The sequence below is a fragment of the Passer domesticus genome, chromosome 3 (assembly GCF_036417665.1).
Source record: "Passer domesticus isolate bPasDom1 chromosome 3, bPasDom1.hap1, whole genome shotgun sequence".
Classification (NCBI taxonomy): domain Eukaryota; kingdom Metazoa; phylum Chordata; class Aves; order Passeriformes; family Passeridae; genus Passer; species Passer domesticus.
This window is the reverse complement of record NC_087476.1, coordinates 89,444,684-89,457,882: the sequence shown is the minus strand read 5'-3', so window position 1 is coordinate 89,457,882 and position 13,199 is coordinate 89,444,684. Positions and strand designations below refer to the sequence as shown.

The 13,199-nt window shown below is 40.7% G+C and overlaps 2 long non-coding RNA genes across 4 annotated transcripts; one reads left to right on the top strand and one right to left on the bottom strand.

Moving 5' to 3' along the window:
- Window positions 1–2,817: 2,817 nt before the first annotated feature.
- Window positions 2,818–12,260, top strand: LOC135297077 (uncharacterized). 3 transcript variants are annotated; one of them, XR_010359099.1, is made up of 7 exons: window positions 2,818–5,790; window positions 6,359–6,599; window positions 8,631–8,744; window positions 9,589–9,696; window positions 9,806–9,943; window positions 11,852–12,021; window positions 12,123–12,260. It is a non-coding gene; the product is annotated as an uncharacterized LOC135297077 (long non-coding RNA). The 3 variants fall into 3 exon arrangements; XR_010359100.1 differs by having other exon boundaries at window positions 2,818–5,860; window positions 9,844–9,943; XR_010359098.1 differs by having other exon boundaries at window positions 2,818–5,860.
- On the bottom strand, window positions 11,010–12,202 carry LOC135297079 (uncharacterized). Its single transcript, XR_010359102.1, has 3 exons — window positions 12,066–12,202; window positions 11,291–11,567; window positions 11,010–11,180 (listed from the first exon to the last, which is right to left on the bottom strand). It is a non-coding gene; the product is annotated as an uncharacterized LOC135297079 (long non-coding RNA).
- Window positions 12,261–13,199: the final 939 nt, after the last annotated feature.

Genomic DNA, 13,199 nt, shown 5'->3' with positions numbered 1-13,199 from the left:
TTCATGGTTTGTGCTAGCAGAAAACTGAAAAGCCAGAATTTTAGCAAAAACCAAGAAGCCTGCATCTCTCCACCATCACTGCCAAAAGGTCTGCATGATGTTAGCCACAATATCTTCCTTGTCTCAATTCTCTGTCAGCTGGGAGACAATCCTTAAAATTTGGCATGCATGGACAGCCCTAAGTCAGCCCACTTGGCACAACCACCACAGGCCCAAAGGATTTCTAGGATTACTATCTTTCAGAGACCCCAGCTGTAGCACACAGTGTTGTGACTTCTTCTGCCATGTACATAAGCTGTCCACATATCTACCTGGTCCAAAACATGTGTGCCATCTCTTACTTAAGTGTCAAAAGGAAGCATATTCCTTCCCTTAATTATTCATCAATTCTCCTCCTTGATTTCATATTTTTTAAGCATTTGAAAGAGTGTTCTGAACACATGCCTACAATATTTCTTCATGAAATCAGGAATTTCAAGCCTATATCATCTGTATGCTCTGTACATAAGATTTTAATTATTTTTACTGATACTTGGGCTTTAGTTTCTAACATGAGGTAAAAAACCCTAGGAGATCTGTGAGTTATTTTTAAGGAATGCCTAAGAAAAGTGAACTGCAAATAGTTATATTATTTTTTGTAAGCATCTAAACATTCAGCAGAAACATTTTCAAGGGTTACAGATCAGAAGCTGTTGAGAGCTCCTGCTCCAGTGCATTCTTTCTGGGAATGCAATTCAGACACGCCTGCCGAAAAGATGACTCCCTGAGCTCTGAGAACACTGAAAGCTTCCTTTGCACAACTCATGTGACTTCTTTGTGTTTGTCATTTGGCTTGGATCAGTGAATCCCACACAGTGCATCATTTCTGATAGGAATGGCCAGAAGTGCTTATATATCAATCCACACCGTCTGCTATTCAGGGAGTATTTTGGCCACACCTCTCTTTGGTGCAGACCTTTGGATTTTTCCTTTGGTGATTTCCAATGCTGACTTTTATTTTCTTGGCATTGTGTAAACTCTGAATAGGACAGAGCTTTTTTAGCTGTACATCAACACATTAAAAACAAAGAAATAATTCCCAGTACCCATTCATGAGCTAAAATATGGGAGGATTTTAGATAGCTAATAAACTCAAGTTGCTTTTACAGGCTTTAATGGCTAGCAAGCTAACTGTTCATTTTCCAGTGCAAAGTAAAAAATACCCTCCTATCCCTTATAAATAGTCTCTCCTTTCATCACTTCTATCAGAGAAGAATACTTTGTCTTTGTTTACTAGGTGCCTCGTCCTCTTAGAGTGCTCAGAGGATTGATAAAAGCTAATCAGTTCCAGCATTTAAGATACAGTAAATGACACAATTACCATCTGTGTATTAACGTACATCAAGGTGATTAATTTGATTTTCTTCCAGCTCAGTGAAAAAGAGCACAGTAAGGTAAAAGTGTCCCTGAATTCCCAATTAGTATTTTCTCTGCATATTTTTGTTCCCACCTGAGATGGTTTTTCTCTTTTCTTTTCTTTTCTTTTCTTTTCTTTTCTTTTCTTTTCTTTTCTTTTCTTTTCTTTTCTTTTCTTTTCTTTTCTTTTCTTTTCTTTTCTTTTCTTTTCTTTTCTTTTCTTTTCTTTTCTTTTCTTCTTTTTTTTTAATTCAGCTCTTAATTCCAGGCCACACTAGAGCATGAGCCACCCAAAATGGAATTTATGCCAAGATAGTGGAAGGCCACAGGATTCTGTCACTAGTGTCCATGTGATTTCCAGGGCATAGTAAAAGCCCACAGTGCTATGTAGTGCTCTGAGGACTCGGCTCAGACATGAGCAGCACATTAAAAGTAATGCCTGCTTACTTCTAGTCCCTTAGGCCACAAACAGCTTTGTTCCTGAGTGGCACGTTAAGGACAAATAACTGCTGGAAACATGTCCAGGTAAATACTTGGAGGCAGCACTAACTTGAAACACCAGAGATCTGCTCAAAAATAACCTGAACACCTGTGTAGAAATCCTACACCTAGCTTTTTTTCCTAATGTGTTTAGTGTCAGTTGTGGATGCCCCATCCTTGGGAGGGTTCAAGGCCATGGAGCTCTGAGCAACCTGGTCTAGTGGGAGGTGTCCCTGCACATGTCAGGGGGGTTGCAACTAATGTCTTTAGGGTGCCTTCAAACTGAAGCCATTCTATGTTTCTAGGATTTTCAATTCTTCATTTCAGTCAACTCATGCAGACAATGGGGGCAACCATAACAACACCCGCGACAGCCAGGGACCAGTCCAGCCTTCATTTGCTGGTGCTTATGAAGGCCCTTAAAGGCACGGGGTTGAAGAGCAGCTGGAGTCTTAGTCTGTCATTAACTCACCCTTTGACCTTGAGCATGTCATTTACATTCCTGGTATCTTGAGTGAAATGGTTGATGGCAAGGGGCTGTGGATGGATGGATGGATGGATGGATGGATGGATGGATGGATGGATGGATGGATGGATGGATGGATGGACGGACTGGCCATGGACTCCTTCTTAAGCAGGGCTGCCCATTACAGTTTCCCTCGGCAGACACAGGAAAGGGACAGCCTTAAGTGGAGCCAGCATGGCCCAGCGAGCACCGCGGCCTGCCTGCAATCCCCCGTTTCCCGGCTCTCCCGAAAGCTGCTTACGTACTTTGGAGCGAGGAGCTTGCCCCTAATGCCTCTCTCGTGTCCCTCCGAAATAGTTCGTGGCGCTGCCAGCAGATGTCAGCAAGCGATAATGAAACGCAGCCCCAGCCTGGCAGCAGAGCGTGAATGTGGGGCTGCTGCGCCCAGCCTGGGCCGCCCGAGCCATCCCGTCACCCACGGCATCGCCATCCAGAGCCGGAGCCTTCCAGCCGCTTTCTGGTGGCTGATCCCCTCCTAAACCCTCCTGGAATACGGGATACTGGAATGTGGCCTGCCAAGACCAGGGGAAAGGGGTACTGCCCAACAGGACACTGGGGAAACAGGGAGCATCAGCCGGGGGAAGACAGCAGGGCTGCTACTTTCCCACTAATAAAGGAAATGTGGCAAAACAACAGCGCTGGGAAGGCCTCGCTGGCACCTCTTGCTCTGCTGCATACAAATAGTGAGTCTGTCACTGGATCTGCAGACAAGCCACCACTAAGAAGAGCAGACAAAATAACAACAGAACCAAACTCTGTCCCCAAACTCTCACTGTGCAGGTCTAAGAATAGCCTCAAGTGACAAAATGGCATCATAGCAATCCCCATATAACAGTGCTTATATCATTGTGACATGCTTTTATACAGGTATAGGATTAGATTTTGGTATGGCCAGAGCCAGAAGTGGGAGTTACTCAATACTGATCCTCTTCATAACCTCAGATAGATCTGACACTTCTCAGAAACACTAATGTAAGCAGAAGGTTTCATATCAGGACTTTTTATCAGCTGTTGGGTATAAGAGTAGTTTAGTTCTTAGTGTGGTTTTAGTGCTCCAGGCAGAAAAACAGATCCCAGAAAAACATCCTGCAAGTTATTTGCTGACTCCTGACTCAATCCTGGCTTCACAGTTGTTTTCTGATGACTACCTCAGTCCTGGCCTCACTAGCAGAAATAAGGGTGAGGCAGCAAATTGTAATTCTTTGTGCACTTCTTGATGACCAACTCACCCCTCATCAAGGCAACCAGAGCCGTATGAGTGTTGAAAAGGCATGTGGAAAATTGCTGTTCATTTGCTACAGGAGGCTGAAGTATCACTAATCTGTGTTTGCACCAAGCCCCAGAGGCTTTCAGGAAAGCAGGATGAGATCAGTGTCCTGCGGCTGAATTTTGAGTGAACCACTGCACCCTGGAAGCAGACAGGTCAGCACACACCGAGAGAAAAGCACTGGGTTTAAGTCTTCTTTGTGGCTCTTTGGAAAAATATAAACTTTTCTCACTCAGGGCCTCTCATCAATTTGTAACTCAGATTTCCAGCCTTTACAGGAAGACTAGAAGGCATCTGGTTAAAGCAAACAGATTACACAAGCATTTGATTAAAAAGCCATTAAGGAAACTTTTTAACAGAATGAAAAGACATTCAAGTAGCATCATCTAGCCTGGTACCTTCTGTCTAAATTTTTTCTTATTATTGGGCTTTCTTTTCAAGTCTTAACTATTCACAAAGAAATCTTTCTCACATAGTTCAACCCTCATATTTCACTGAACATGTTTTTCTGCACTGGATAATTTACATTTTTTGGCCCTGGTTTGAAAGCCATTTCAGGTGGTTTGGAATTATCTGAGCCTGAAAATGGATTGGAACCTGTGCAGAAGAATATTAGTATGCCAAAGGCTTTGCCAGCTCTGCCCCAGCTGTCTGAATTGTCACCAAGCACAGAAAATACTGTCCCCAAAGGACTTGCTCCTTGATATTTATAGGCTGCTAAAGTGAAGCAAGAACAAACCCTTCTGCCCAGGTCCTCTCAGGGAATTCTCCAGGCAGGCAGTTCTTTATCTATGCTCAAACCAATGAAGAAGATGGATGAGAATAAGAAGATGGAAATTCATCAGTGCAAATTCTAGATGATGTTGGGAAGTTATAAGAAATTTCCTACTCATAACCTGTGTATAGAAGGAATACAGGGAAAATGGGCAACGTGGAGATGGGGCTCATCTAGAAATACCTGTGCACTGGATTTAAGTCCCTTTAGGTGGACCAAAAAGTCTAAAACACAAATTACAGAAGCTCCAGGAAGACCTAGAGCTGCAGGAGTAAAGGACGTAAGAACATTGCTGAACAAGATTTACAATATTAAAGTTGGAAATCAAGAAAATAATGTTTAAAGACCAATTTATGGTATCTTACATCTTATTAATTGCAGCAACTGATTCTTCAGGTTCCCATGGTACATTAATAAAAATTCACCCAAAGCCAAAAGATAGCACTAGCATTAGTGTTTACCTCACTTGAAACCAGGCAGAGCAGGTTCCCACGGAGCTTAGCTTGGTATTTTCTTTTGTGCCACATTGCTCTTGCTACAGTAACCCCAAGAAAACATGAAACCAAGGGTGTTTGCACAGGTGTATTTGTTATTACAGGGTTTCTCCCGAGGGCTGCAGCATGGAGGAGTGAATACAGGTGTTGGAGGCCAGCAGGGCCTGGCACCCACAACACGGCTCTGTGCCATCCCACCCTCTCCCCCTTGCCCCTTACCTTCCTACAAAAATACCCCTTGGACTATTTATTTCAAAACTCAGCAAGGGAGGCTGTGATCTGAGAGGTTTACTGGTGCTGGTGTGAGTTTTTCCACAGGGTTTCCACAGGGTTCAGATCCTGTCCTGAGGTCGTTATGCCCCTATCCAGATTATTTGCTGTAAACTAAAACATGTACTTGCAGGATTAAAGCAGGTGTTTCAATTCTGTGCCTGAACAGAGAAGCATTTAAATGTGTGCTTAAATGATTTGTGGAACTAAGGCCTGGAAACTCCCAATTTCTCCTCAGCATCAACAGATGACATGAGATGTTAGTCATGAAGTTCAGAGAATTACCTGGAAGGAAATTAGGGGAGGAGAAAAGTTAAAAGAAAAACAACAAACAACAACAAACAACCAACCAAACAAGAAAAACAAAACAAAACAAAACAAAAACCAAAAAACCCCAAAAAAACCCCACTCTTCTGTAGCACTTCATTTTTACAGAAAATATCCACAGCTTCCAGAAGAATTTAATCTATTTTCCAGCATGCACCAGAATAACAGTCTTTCTCAAAACACCAGCACAGATACAACATCAGATGCAATGTTCTGACAGTGCAGGAAACAACCTTTGCAGTCCAGCAGGAAAAAGGTCAGATCCTCTCGTCTCTCTGTCTGCTCAGAAAACCCTCAGAAAATGCTGCTGTAAGAACTCTGCTCAGGTGTGAAAACTTTCCCTGTCCCACAGCTGTTTTTCTCTCAGCATGAGGAGATGGACTTACCTCAGCTAGTAAGGCTCTGAGCCCATCAATATCTGGAATGATATTGCAGAATATATTTTATATATATTCATAAATAATATGTTCAATATATTCTTTTCTAAACATTTGATTCTCAGCTTAAATGTCGTGTTCCTTCTCCTTGGATTACAGATATAACTTGGAACTATGAGTTATTTCTCTAGTCCAGAATCATATATTTTAATTTTTTTTAGCAGGATGTTTGTTACCAGGAGGAAGAGTCACACAGTTTCAGCGTTTCACACAGTTCCTTTTAACTTATTATCCCTTCACACTATTCAGGCCTCTCACTGTTCCTTGCTTTGTCTTGTCAGATTTCTCTTTCAATGACTCAATTAACTCTGATGGAAAGTTCTTTCAGCTGTTTTCTTTACTGCTGCTCTATCTTTCTTTCCTCACTGCTGCTCTATTTTTTTCCAGACAAAAAAAGGGTACATCTCAGCTGCTGCTGCACTGTTCCCAGCAGCCCATTGTATCCAGGAACCAGGCATTTAGGAGGCATTTAGGAGACAATGTCCATTCTCCCGTGGAAAAGGAGGCACCCATGGGCTTCTTCAAATTTTTCCAAGGGTTACCAGAAGTCTGTTATGACTTCTGTATCCACCTCTCTTTGTCATCACTCTCTGGAGTCATCCTGAGCCCAAACCCCAGCTCAGGAAAGGTGAGCACAGGTCCTTCAGGAATCCAATGCTCTATTTTTGGGCTGAGGGAAAATAACCCTATGTGCCATAAGAGATGGAATTTTAAGATTGTTACAATTTTAGAGGGAATCCAACAGAACCATGAATGGCAAAGGACTACTTTGGGTACAGTAATATTTTCCATCAAGCAGTTGTTATCAGATGGATGAAGGTAATGGTGTTGCTGTTTTTGATCCTGATACCTCACGCTCCTCTTAGATTTTACTTGTGCTAAGCAGCAATCCAAATATATTTTTGGCTATGTTTTAGGAGGTAGTACAGGTTCAACATGCACTTTTGAATCTAAAGCAGTAAGAATAATTATTACTTGTGATAACTGTAATCCCACTGCAAAGGAATGCTTGAGAGATTGTAATATTTACCAGAAAGGTGAGTTTTTGAGAGAACTGTGGCCAGAACTGTGGCAAAGGACTACTTTGGGTACAGTAATATTTTCCATCAAGCAGTTGTTATCAGATGGATGAAGGTATTGGTGTTGCTGTTTTTGATCCTGATACCTCACGCTCCTCTTAGATTTTACTTGTGCTAAGCAGCAATCCAAATATATTTTTGGCTATGTTTTAGGAGGTAGTACAGGTTCAACATGCACTTTTGAATCTAAAGCAGTAAGAATAATTATTACTTGTGATAACTGTAATCCCACTGCAAAGGAATGCTTGAGAGATTGTAATATTTACCAGAAAGGTGAGTTTTTGAGAGAACTGTGGCCAGAATTGAAGCAGGATCAAACAGGAAAGACATCAACACTCATTGAGGCATTTAAATTTATATCATAAGCCTGACATAAACTGGAATTTACCTAAGGGTCTGAAGAAAAAACAAATAACTCCTTGTAGAAAAGCTGTCTGTATCCTCTCTTCATCACCTGTCATAGTGAGTTCTGTGATCCCTGAACAGGTTTTTAAAACTATATTCTTCATCCTGTTTATGTAAAAATTAACATTTAAAACTTGGAAGAAAGTGCAATTTTCTATTATTGTACTCCTTCTACAATCTCAGACAGCTTTAAAATCACCAAAGGTGTAGTGAGATATAAGCAACTACATCAGTGCCATGACCGTGCATTGTCTAAAGATTACAAATAGGGGTAGAACATATCCACAAAAATATGGATTATGGACTCATTCTTCTAGAGAACACTCGGCTTTGCAAATTTCATTCAGGGTTAGATTGTGATACTCTTATCAGTTTCAAGTGATGTCTTGATTCTTCATTCCAATAGGATAATTCAAAGAATTAGGTATTACAATCTAACCTTAAAAGCTGAGTGCTCTCAATGCACCCTGCACCAGACTCATTGCCAAGAAAACTAATGTTAGGCTTTTGAGGCAAATAATATTCATTGTTTTCCACAAATCATATTTTCTATCATATGAGAAATTTCTTAACTTATAGACTAAATCCTTTGAAGGGAGAGGAGAATAGCTCCAGTTTCACTGCCTAAGTGTCTGTTCCATTTAAAGGATATTAGCTAGCCAAATGAAAAATGCATGAATCAATCAGCAACCAGGACCTTGATCTCCAAATGAGACAATGCTGAGCTTTGAGATTTATGATCTTGCTTCCAGAATTCCATTATTTGGAGGAACAACAACAATAACAATGGGAGATGACATCAGAATAACGCGTGTTCTTCTTTTCTTTTCCTTTCCTGTTGATCACAAGATGCTGACTTTGTGTCATTCACCCCTGTCAAATGAGTAAATGTGCAGTGCTTTAAAACCTCACCAGATGCACTCTGGGTTCAAAATAAAATGAGAATATCTTGAATGGAAGGGCATTATTCCCACTTGCATTTTGCACTGCTAATTAATTTATCCACAGAGAAATAGGCTATTTTTTGCCTTTTGCCTTTATTTATTCTGCAAACAGAACTTCTTTTGATTTCTGCACAGAGAAATCATACTGTTGGGAGTCATATTGCACTGGTGTAAGGCAGACAAGGATTTCATTCTAATGATTCTTGTTTTCTTTTCCCTATAAAACTGCAGTTGCCCCTTGATTTTATGATATCTACAATGGGTGAACTTTCTTCAGACATTGCCTGGCAAGACCTGACATAAGAGGCTTAAATGGTTCTGCCATAATGCCAAAAGTGAAAGAAGGTAAGGAGGGGATAGATTTACTGGAGGAAGCAAGAGCAACTCTCATTAGCACCATCTGGACACAGGAATATTTACAGCTCACTGTATCTTATAGTGAAAATATGGATACATTTGAAAGTGACTGTAAACATCAGATTCAAACTCAGCCCTAAACTCTCTCCAGATGAGGGGATTTAGAATTTGTTCAGTGCCTTATCTTGCATGAATGGCTCCTTTCTGGGCCTGTCTCCCTTCTGTAATTATCACGGCATAGCTCAGCCAGTGAGGCAGGAAGGAAGGATAAAGGATATATCAGAGATAGGAATGCCCTTACTTCAGTAACTTACAGGTTATCCAAATCCTTGATATAATTTTAGGACACATCAAGCTAACCAGGTAAACCTCTTTCCCTGCTGGCATGATCCTCATTTGGGATGTCAGTGGGTTTAATACAGAATACATCAAGTTAGGGAGGTAGAGAATTAATTGAATTGCTTGAAATTTCCTCACCTTTCAGGAGTAACTCAGTAACTGGTTATCTGCAATGAAAATGACATCCATAATGAAATCATGGCTCTGTATACCAACCTGTGCATAGAAAAAGGTAAATTCCAGTGTTTAACTGCAAATCTCAGCAACTTTGTGCATTTTCTTACAAATAAATCAGCACAGAATGTTATTTACTTATGCAGCTAGCAGAGAGAAAACCCCTCCAAAGAAACTGGTGTATGTGCTTGCCAACAGAAAACCATGCCTATTGGGGTGCCATCTCCAGTATCATGAGCAAAAAAATACACCTAAATCTTAGACCTGAGGTAAACGTAGTCATAGAACTACTAGTAAATCATTACTTCTTCATTACTAGCTGACACATGGCTGTGAAAACGTGAAAGTGCTGATCACTGAACTGCAGCAGTGGTGTTGTTTGGAGAATGATCCAGAGTGCCACAGCCAGCACAGCCTTCAGTTCTTGGTAAGGAATCCACACCTCCTAGCAGGAACAGATTATTCAAACTAATATTTTAATCCCCTTACAGCTTCTATATGCTTATCACTTATTATTTTTGCATCTGCTCTCCCAGAAAAACATTTGTTTACCATCTCAGGATACATTTTACAGAGCTTATGATGAAGACTATGAAGAGGAAGCAACTGCTTTCTGTACTTCTGACATGAGACAAAAGCCTCTGGAGTCAACACGGGAATTCCTCACTGCTTTGGTAAATTTAGGATTAGACCATTTTCAACACAAGATTTATGTTTAAAAAAGACAATGGAAAACAGCCATGCAAAAATTTAGAAAATATGGTGGCTAAGAAACCATCTATCTTGGAAAAATAGTAAATTTAATATTAGAAATATTAAAAATAGATTTTTTTTTAAAAGGCAGGCATTCATTTTGTATACTTTGAGTAAGTTGTTATTATTATTATTATTATTATATATTACCATTACTGGGGGTGCTTGCTTAACAAGAAATTCTTCTGTTTTCAGAGTTCACTTGCTCCTGCTGTTTATAGGAGCAGATTGCTGAGACCAGCAGTCCTCAGGTCATTTATCTCAGACAAACCAACCTCTCCCTGTCTGGCTGCTGTGCTGTCCTGAGTGATGTGGCCATGTAGAAGGCACTTCAATGTAGGACATCATGGCATTGTCTGGTGCTGGTTAGTTGATGACTCAGTACCATTTCCAGGGAAATAAGTGACAGAAAAACCCCATCTTTGTACCACGTACATATCCAGGTGAATCATGTTTTGGAGAGAGAGGATAAAGAAATCAACTGCACTCGAGCTCAAAATTAATCTGTAACCTTAAGAAAAAAGATCTCCATGCTACATGGCCTTGAGGAATTAGAAATTCTTTACAGCTTTGGGAAGAAAAATACAACTCAGTGTGAGAGGAAACAGTAAATGCAAGCTGAAACTAGTTCCCATTTTGTGGGAAAGTCTACCTTTTTGATATTGTTCCTGTTGTGAAACAGAATGAAATATCTTCCCAATTTTTCCTTGAACTTAAGTGCTAACAGAGAAAAAGTATTTAAGGTTAGCCCAAATACTTTGCTTTGACTTTGAAAATTTTAAAGTGTTTGAATTAAAATATATTTTGAAATTAAAATAAAAAATGTAACATCTCTAATTTGATCACATATTTTTTTTACATTTTTCTTGTAATCAGATTTCAATGAGTTAACATTTTCCATATAAAGTTTTCCTGAAAAGTTCCTGAAAGGCAAGGAAAATAACTGGGCACAAGTACCACAGAGTTTTTAAAATACTTCCCACTGCAGCAGGTGGCTGCATGTACAGTAAGGCTTTGACTGAGCTGTTCTAACCTGCTCTCAGCACAGAGTTTCTTTACCTGCCATTGTTGCTCCGAATGTTTATTTAGGCCACTGATCTGAAGGAAGGATCCTTGTGGTCCTGTGATGACACTCCTTTATATATCAATAGATGTCCACTGAGAAAAAAAAAAAAAAAAGGGTGACTTCAGTTGGCCCCCTGCAGATGGAGGAATCTGGAGATCAGAAGTTAGGTTTCCCATTTCAGTAACATGTTGTACTAACTTACAGTGGCTCTTCTGTTAGCTAAGAGCATCACCCAGCTTCCAGCACGGCTACAGCTGCAGGAAAGAGCTGGCAGCTAACACAGTAATGAGTAAGAGTCTATTGAGATTCACTCATTACTATTAATTTCCCCATTGCTTCCAACTGATTCAGGAGCAACTTATGGAAATTCTTCTTCTTCTGTCTTGCTGAAATCCAGCGCTGTTGCTGTCAAACCTGCCAACACGTGCAGCAATGCTACTGTGATAAAATAAGTCCAATTCTATCCCAATCTTGCTTTCCTAGGGAAGAACAGAACTCATTAAATAATTATCAACTGTGACAAGAAAGTAGCTGGCCAAACACTTGCTGCTAATCTAGGCATGACAGCAGGACTATACCTTTCAAAGCAGTAATTAGTTAGATGAACAACAACATAAGTACCAGACAATGACACGGAAAGGACTGTCCCTAAAGGACAGATCCATTATTCGTAGGGTTCAGTGTTTGTGTTATTTATGAATGTTATTTTGCAGTATAAAATTACATTTCTCCTCTGCTGCCTTTCTCTTTGTTTTCTGCACAGCTTATGGAAGAGGACAGAGAGAAAACCTGGAGCTGAAGCCATGAGAGAGCAGGTGGCAGAAGCTCTGCAAGACCTTCCTTGCATTCATGAAGTGAGGGTGGGTGGATAGATCTCAGAGTAGAGTAACACCATCAGCCTGCAACCCCCACACTGTGTGGATAAGAAATCTGGTACTTGCACCCTGCCCTTGCTTTATGCTTGGAGTGACACTCACCCAGTATAGATTTGTAGATTAGATCTGGTGATGCTCATGACTTTCCTTTCTCAACAGGTCAGATTCTTAGGTGGTGTAAATTGGTGTAACACAATTGAAGCCAGTGGAATAATACAGATTTATCCTCAGCACACTCCAAAGCAGCAGTAAGTGCCAGACGTGTTGTCCTACCAGCTAAAAAGAAATCAGAAGCCCAAACTGCTACCATCAAATGTAGAAAGCAGGATTACAATCGCATGTAGAGTCAAAGCTGAAATAACACCCAGCCAAACTTGTTTTCAACGGGACTGTTCCAGTGCTTAAAGTTAAGTATACACATAAGTGTTTGCAGGATTAAAGCCTTGGTTTATAATGACAGAGCAAATCCAAATAGAGATGGATTAGCTGGCAGGGGGCAGGTGAGGTGGTCAAAGGCACATGCAGTTCATCATATGGCTCTGTAATTTACTACGCGATTATCACAACTACATATTTGGTGTGGGGATATAGATATACATGCACACATGTATACACAGAGCCAAACTTTATTGGCACAGAGGCCCCACAGTCATTTCAAATTTAGACTCTGGGCTGCACTTGTTCCAGGACTGTGTCTATTGCCAACACACTGAAGCGCCTCAGGCTTCAGTCTGATTCTTTGTTTGCTTGCCCATTAAAGTTCTTATCCCACACTCCCTTTTGGCAGAAAATTTTGTTATTTCTGCTTTATGCTGGCCTAGGCCCTTCTCTTGCCTCTGTTCCTATTAACCTATAGCAGTGACAGCCAGGAGCAAACTGAAGCAGCTGGTTGGAGATGCTACTATCAGACTGTGAAACAGCTGTTGTGCAGAGGGGCCACCCTGAAAAACTTCTATTGCAGCATTGCTGGGCTGTAGTTTGGCCATTGCAGTTGGGGAATTGGGGAAAGAGAGCACTTTCATTTTCAGATATTTAATTGCTGAAAAATGTAGGGGTGTGTGCAGCATCTTTATTGGATGTCACACAGAAGTAATGCTTTCCAGGTATTTTTTGGCACTTTGCATCATTATCCTCTTACTGCCAGCATGGAATGGCCCCATGTTGCAACTCAGTGTGCAACTGACTTCCAATTTTTCTGTTTAAATTAATATTTACCAGTTGGTTATTTTTGGCAGA